This window comes from Rhodamnia argentea, unplaced genomic scaffold, assembly GCF_020921035.1.
Source record: "Rhodamnia argentea isolate NSW1041297 unplaced genomic scaffold, ASM2092103v1 Rarg_v2.67, whole genome shotgun sequence".
In the NCBI taxonomy this organism is placed as follows: Eukaryota; Viridiplantae; Streptophyta; class Magnoliopsida; order Myrtales; family Myrtaceae; genus Rhodamnia; species Rhodamnia argentea.
This window is the reverse complement of record NW_025955914.1, coordinates 1-7500: the sequence shown is the minus strand read 5'-3', so window position 1 is coordinate 7500 and position 7500 is coordinate 1. Positions and strand designations below refer to the sequence as shown.

Here is a 7500-nt window from a genome sequence, read left to right as displayed (position 1 = left end):
ATACCCAGTATATTCAATGCTAGGCATAATGAGTATAAGGACCTCCAAAAATTCTCTTTTCTCCCTATGAACTTTAAGGTGTATGAAGTTTCATATTTGGTTCTTTAAGCAGGGCGATAGAGACTCCATTTAACTTAGGTTAATCTCGGCAAGAAGCAGACCTACGTCAAGATAACCCTTCTTTGAAACACTTTGGTAGTGCTCCTGAGTCGAAACCAAAATAATGAATCAGAGCACATGGAGCCATCTCCTTATTGGCAAGAAAAAAGATGGCGGACTAACTGATATTTCGATCAGTTAATGAAAGAGCCCAATGCAAAAAAAAAAGGCATGTTGGGTCTTTGAAACAGTTCGAATCATTTTGATAATAATCAGTTTGATCTGTTTTACCGAGAAGGTCTACGGTTCGAGTCCGTATAGCCCTACATAGAACTAATATTCTAGTTTATTATAACTAATAGAATAGTTTAGTTAACTAGTATATTAAAATTAGAATAAAATAATATTTTTTAATATAAAAAAAATCGATTTCCATTTCGAATATTTTTTGAATATTCCAATTTTTAATCCGAAGAAAAATGCGAATTTTATTTTGTTTGAATTCCTTTTCTTCGTTAGAAAAAATTCATCCGAAGGCAGGTGAAAGCGAGAAAATTTTATTTGTTTTGTATAAGAGCACTATCTATTTATAACTACTCCATCTATATCGAAAAAAAAATCGAAGTAAGGTTAATGTAAATAGGATTCAAATTGATGAATATTTAAACGAGACATGTACCCCAGTTAACAAAGGAAACTAGATAGGTCGATCAAAATGATTTATTTGATATTATGGATGACTTTACAATTAATTCCAATTGAATCGACTAATCGGGTATATTTTTCACACTCATAGGAGTTTATCTATGTTTCTGCTTTACGAATATGATATTTTCTGGGCATTTCTAATAATATCAAGTGTTATTCCTATTTTGGCATTTCTAATTTCCGGAATTTTAGCCCCGATTAGCAAAGGGCCAGAGAAACTTTCGAGTTATGAATCAGGTATAGAACCAATGGGCGATGCTTGGTTACAATTTCGAATCCGTTATTATATGTTTGCTCTAGTTTTTGTTGTTTTTGATGTTGAAACGGTTTTTCTCTATCCATGGGCAATGAGTTTCGATGTATTGGGGGTATCCGTATTTATAGAAGCTTTAATTTTCGTGCTTATCCTAATTGTTGGTTTAGTTTATGCATGGCGAAAAGGAGCATTGGAATGGTCTTAGTTCCTGAATATTCAGACAATAAAAAAAAAAAAAAAAAAATAACATTGAGACAGTTATGAATTCCATCGAATTTCCCTTACTTGCTCGAACAACCCAAAATTCAGTTATTTCAACTACATCAAATGATCTTTCAAATTGGTCAAGGCTCTCTAGTTTATGGCCGCTTCTTTATGGTACCAGTTGTTGCTTCATTGAATTTGCTTCATTAATAGGCTCGCGATTCGACTTTGATCGTTATGGACTGGTACCAAGATCGAGTCCTAGACAGGCAGACCTCATTTTAACAGCCGGCACAGTAACAATGAAAATGGCTCCTTCTTTAGTGAGATTATATGAACAAATGCCTGAACCCAAATATGTTATTGCTATGGGAGCATGTACAATTACAGGAGGGATGTTCAGTACCGATTCTTATAGTACTGTTCGGGGAGTCGATAAGCTAATTCCTGTAGATGTCTATTTGCCAGGCTGTCCGCCTAAACCAGAGGCAGTTATAGATGCTATAACAAAACTTCGTAAGAAAATAGCTAGAGAAATCTATGAAGATCGAATTAGGTCTCAAGAAGAAAATCGGTGTTTTACTACCAATCACAAGTTTCATGTTGGACGCAGTACTCATACTGGAAATTATAATCAAGGATTACTCTATCAATCACCATCTACTTCAGAGATACCTCCTGAAACATTTTTCAAATACAAAAGTTCAGTATCTTCCCACGAATTAGTGAATTAGGAAGCATTCCTTTGTAGAGAATAACAAACAGCAAATTAATCTTCCTAAATTGCATTTCATCGTAAATGTGAACTACTTATACAAATAAAAATACAAATCAAAATGCGGGAGATAAAAAAGATGCAGGGTCGTTTGTCTGCTTGGCTAGTCAAGCATGGACTAGTTCATAGATCTTTGGGCTTCGATTATCAAGGAATAGAGACTTTACAAATAAAGCCTGAGGATTGGCATTCCATTGCTGTCATTTTATACGTATATGGTTACAATTATCTACGTTCCCAATGTGCTTATGATGTAGCACCCGGTGGACTGTTAGCTAGTGTGTATCATCTTACGAGAATAGAGTATGGTGTAGATCAAACGGAAGAGGTATGCATAAAAGTATTTGCCCCGAGGAGTAATCCTCGAATTCCATCTGTTTTCTGGATTTGGAAAAGTGCGGATTTTCAAGAACGGGAATCTTATGATATGTTGGGAATATGTTATGATACTCATCCACGACTTAAACGCATCTTAATGCCTGAAAGTTGGATAGGATGGCCCTTACGTAAGGATTATATTGCCCCTAATTTTTATGAAATACAAGATGCTCATTGAATGATAAGAAACTAATCCTCATTTCTATAACTCCATATATTCAAGGAGTATTTGTATGTTCTCTTCGAAATCAAACGGAGTAATTGAAGTATCATTCGTAATATGGATGTGCTAAATAAAAAAGACAATACAATTAGGGATTCATTGAAATTCTCAAATTTGGAGTATACTTCTTTCTTTTTATTTTGGAGCCAATAGGATGAATTAAAAGAGTTCCACATTATGAACTTTGTACCGCGCACATAACTTACACGCACCATAGAAGGTCGCGTAGGAGAGAATGAATAAATAGAATATGAAAAAAGAAAATAACAAGAAAGCAAAGGGATCGAATTCTATTTGTACTGTATCTCAGATCCATCTTGGCTATTCCCATCCATTAACTCCTTGAGACTAGACCTTTGCTTGGGTCTTTCAACCAACTAATTGAACCTTTCATATATGTATGAAGTATTCATATTTTGAATTTGAACGAGAGGAGACACAGTCTGAAATGAACAAAAGAAATCAAAAAGAAGAGAAAAGAGAATCTAATTTGGATATTTTACGTATAGATACTTTTTATATTCTACTCTTTCTAGAAATTTTCCTCAGCTATAGCTATAAAATAAAGGAATATAGTTCCAGATACCTAGATGGGTAAGGATGTATCATGATCTATACTATTAATGAATATGTATGTCGATCCATATCAATTAAGTTGTAGATATCAATTTCATTTATGGAATAGATACTTATACAAATTAAGTATGTGCCAGGAACCAGATTTGAACTGGTGACACGAGGATTTTCAGTCCTCTGCTCTACCAGCTGAGCTATCCCGACTATTCCTTACACATCATTCTCATTTTACTAGATGACTTGGTTCTATGTCAATTAAAAAGACGAAAGGGGTAGAAAAAGTCTTATCCAGGCCCTAGAATTTTTTGGATTTTCAAAATATATATATATAGGATAGATCGTTAATTTAAGGGGTCAAATGGTCCTTTTTTGGGGATAGAGGGACTTGAACCCTCACGATTTTTAAAGTCGACGGATTTTCCTCTTACTATAAATTTCATTTTTGTCGGTATTGACATGTAGAATGGGACTCTATCTTTATTCTCGTCCGATTAATCAGTTCTTCAAAAGATTTATCAGACCATGGAGTAAATGATTAAATCAATGAATATTCGATTCTTTCTTCAACTTAGAATTGATTCACAACAATTCTTTTCTTTTAAAAAATTCCCGTCGTCATTAATCATTTGAGATAGTATTCAGTACGTATACGTATGTACATAGATTTCTCCTTTCCCTTTCTCGAGTTTCGAGAAAAAGATTCCTTTACCAACGCAACGTGGGCAACTCCCTTTGTTAGAACAGCTCCCATTGAGTCTCTGCACCTATCCTATTCTTTTTTTATTCTCGCTTTATGAACCCTTATTGTTTTGTTGGTTTTCGTAAAACAGGATTTGGCTCAGGATTGCCCATCTTTAATTCCAGGGTTTCTCTGAATTTGAAAGTTGTCACTTAGTAGGTTTCCATACCAAGGCTCAATCGAATTAAGTCCGTAGCGTCTACCAATTTCGCCATATCCCCCTTTTATTTATGCGGAAATCCTGCATTTATTCGAATTAGATACCGATTTTTTCTTTTTCTATATAAACCATAGAAAAAAGCGTTTCTTGTTCTTTGAATTTCTTGCCTATCTTCTTTAATCTCTATCGGAGACCTACATTTGATCCATCAGAAATAATTCTATTATTTCTGTATCCGCAATTCAATATGGATGGATATTATATATATCATAATATATATGTCTCTTTTACTCTCATTTTTCTCATGCAATTTGGAATACTCGAAGGGTCGATTCTTTTTTTTCTGAATGACAACAGAGGAATGTCTCATTCATTATGGTTTGGAATCCATTTCTCTTTATTGAATCTTTCATTTTTCTTCTTATCTTATCCTTTCCTTCGAGTAGAGTGGACCTTCTATAAGAGAACTCAAAAAAAGAAAATCGAAATTGGATATTGATTAAATTGTATATTTAATACACATTAATCATTTAGAATAGCTATAACGAATCATTTCTATAAGTAATCATTTCATTAATTTAGAACTCGAACATAATTCGAATTATTTAGAATTCTATAAACTATATAAAAATATTAATTAATTTAGATAAATATATAGTTATTATATATAACTATTAATATTAGTTAGAAATACATATTCTATTTTAATTTGAATTAGTAGTTCAAAATGACTATTCTAAATTCTAACGATTAGAATTTCTATTTTCTAGAATGTAGAATAAGATTCTAATCCGATTATTCTATATTCTATTTAGTATTTCGATTTAGTTCGATTCTATTTCGTTAGATTCGATTTCAAATTTTTATATAGATGATATAACAGTCAATTTAATTAGGTAATAAAATATTATTGATAATATCAAAAGTAATAGAATTGAATTAGTAAAAAAAAGAAAAAAAAAAATGTCATTTGATGAATTCAAAAATGAAAAAGAGAATCTTATTTCTTATTATCTAATTAATATTAAGTATTGATAAACATATAATTGAGAAATAGATCAAAATTCTATATCACTATATTAATCCTTATATTAATCCTTATCTTCGATAATATCCAATATTTCTTGGATATTCTACTTTTCTATATTCAATTCATATGAATCCATATTCATCATATTCATTATGAATAGCTAATAATGAATAGTTCATATTAATAGAAAAGATCCCAAGAGTTTACTAAATTCCTATACATGTACAATTTCTACTATTTTTGAGCCCGCTTAGCTCAGAGGTTAGAGCATCGCATTTGTAATGCGATGGTCATCGGTTCGATTCCGATAGCCGGCTTTTTTCCCCTTTTTTCAAAGGTCACTTTTTTGTTTTGCTTTTTCTTTTTATTCATTTATCATTTAATTTAGTTCAGTTTTATTTTAGGTTTATGAAATTTCAAAAAGAAAGGAGTCTTTATGTCGCGTTACCGAGGGCCTCGTTTCAAAAAAATACGCCGTCTTGGGGCTTTACCAGGACTAACTAGTAAAAGGCCTAGAGCCGGAAGCGATCTTAGAAACCAATCGCGCTCTGGGAAAAAATCTCAATATCGTATTCGTTTAGAAGAAAAACAAAAATTGCGTTTTCATTATGGTCTTACAGAACGACAATTACTTAAATACGTTCGTATCGCTGGAAAAGCAAAAGGGTCAACAGGTCAGGTTTTACTACAATTACTTGAAATGCGTTTGGATAACATCCTTTTCCGATTGGGTATGGCTTTGACTATTCCTCAAGCCCGTCAATTAGTTAACCATAGACATATTTTAGTTAATGGCTGTATAGTCGATATACCAAGTTATCGCTGCAAACCACGAGATATTATTACGGCGAGGGATGATCAAAAATCGAGAGCTATGATTCAAAATTTTCTTGATTCATCCCCCCATGAGGAAATGCCAAAACATTTGACTCTTCACCCATTTCAATATAAAGGATTAGTCAATCAAATAATCGATAGTAAATGGATCGGTTTGAAAATAAATGAATTGCTAGTCGTAGAATATTATTCTCGTCAGACTTAAACCTAACTAAAATAAGAAGGGTTCGGACAATTTGACCCTTTTCAGATAAGTAAAAATAAAAATCAGATAAGTAAAAATAAAAAAGGACGTAAGATAAGGGGATTTTCAGGGGATTTTTCCATTAATGTATCATAATCAGTAGGGAGATTTCATCCCTTGCCCGCTCTTTCCAGTATTTGACGTACCACAGAAATGAAATTAGGAATATCGAATCTATATCAAAGAAAGTTTGAACTTTTGGAATCAGGATATGCGTTGTTATTTGATACATTGTGGTTAGTAACATTGGTAAATTAGTTTTAAGGTACGGAAAGAGAGGGATTCGAACCCTCGGTAAACAAAAGCCTACATAGCAGTTCCAATGCTACGCCTTGAACCACTCGGCCATCTCTCCTACATAATGATTATGTCCCAGCAACCGAATGAATAGCGAGTCATTCATACTCGATTCTTAGATAGTTGCGGACAATCAATTAGAAAACTAAAAAAAAACTTTTCATCTTTGTGATATTTTTTTTTAAAGAAATTCAATCAATGAATTGTAAGGAATCAACGGATCGGTCTATCTATTTTTTTTTTTTCGACTATGATTGATGGATCCTTTTCTATCATGATTCTATTTAGACTAGGAAATTCCATTTTCCTAAGAATTAAATTCAAAAATTCCTTTCGAGTTTTCGATCTCTCAACCTCGGAGATTGATTAAAAATTCATAAATCATCCCATGAATTTTTTTTTTATTTGATTGGATAGTGTATATCTGGTATGCACACAACACAAAATGGGCGTTTATTCTATTTTCATCATAGAATGATTATTCGATTCTTTTTCCTCTTTTGATCATAAAAAAATCAAAACTTCTCGAATTATCTTAATCTGTAGGAAAAATTCTTTGATTCTTCCATTTTGATGGAATCGGAATAGCTCCCCTTATTCATTAATATACTACTCGATTTGTATGAAATCGAATATTTTATTTGGATTAAATCCAATCGGATTTCAATATTTCTTCTTTTTGATTCCTATCAAAAAGAAAGAATTTGAGTAGAAGGTCATATCTTTTTTTATGAGTTTTTTTTTTAATGAGTCTGTTTTTATGTTATTTCGTACTATACAATTCCGTTGTTTGTGGGATCATTTTCTCACGAGAGTTAATGAAAAGAATTATAGAATGGATTGCTATCTATGCCTAGATCGAGGATAAATGGAAATTTTATTGATAAGACCTTTTCAATTGTAGCCAATATCTTATTACGAATAATTCCGACAACTTCAGGAGAAAAAGAGGCATTTACCTATTACAGAGATGG

General features: G+C 32.3%; 1 protein-coding gene and 3 non-coding genes across 4 annotated transcripts in view; 2 read left to right on the top strand and 2 right to left on the bottom strand.

The window, feature by feature from the left end:
- Positions 1 to 6691, top strand: part of LOC125313563 (ATP synthase subunit beta, chloroplastic) — a 9794-nt gene extending 3103 nt beyond the window's left edge. The window contains exon 1 of the mRNA XM_048273228.1: positions 1 to 6691. This exon is cut by the window's left edge and continues 3103 nt beyond it. The gene's annotated coding sequence lies outside the window, so the exon portion shown is untranslated.
- On the bottom strand, positions 3351 to 3423 carry TRNAF-GAA. The gene has a single exon. It is a non-coding gene; the product is annotated as a tRNA-Phe (tRNA).
- On the top strand, positions 5393 to 5465 carry TRNAT-UGU. Its single transcript has one exon. It is a non-coding gene; the product is annotated as a tRNA-Thr (tRNA).
- TRNAS-GGA lies at positions 6498 to 6584 on the bottom strand. The gene has a single exon. It is a non-coding gene; the product is annotated as a tRNA-Ser (tRNA).
- Positions 6692 to 7500: the final 809 nt, after the last annotated feature.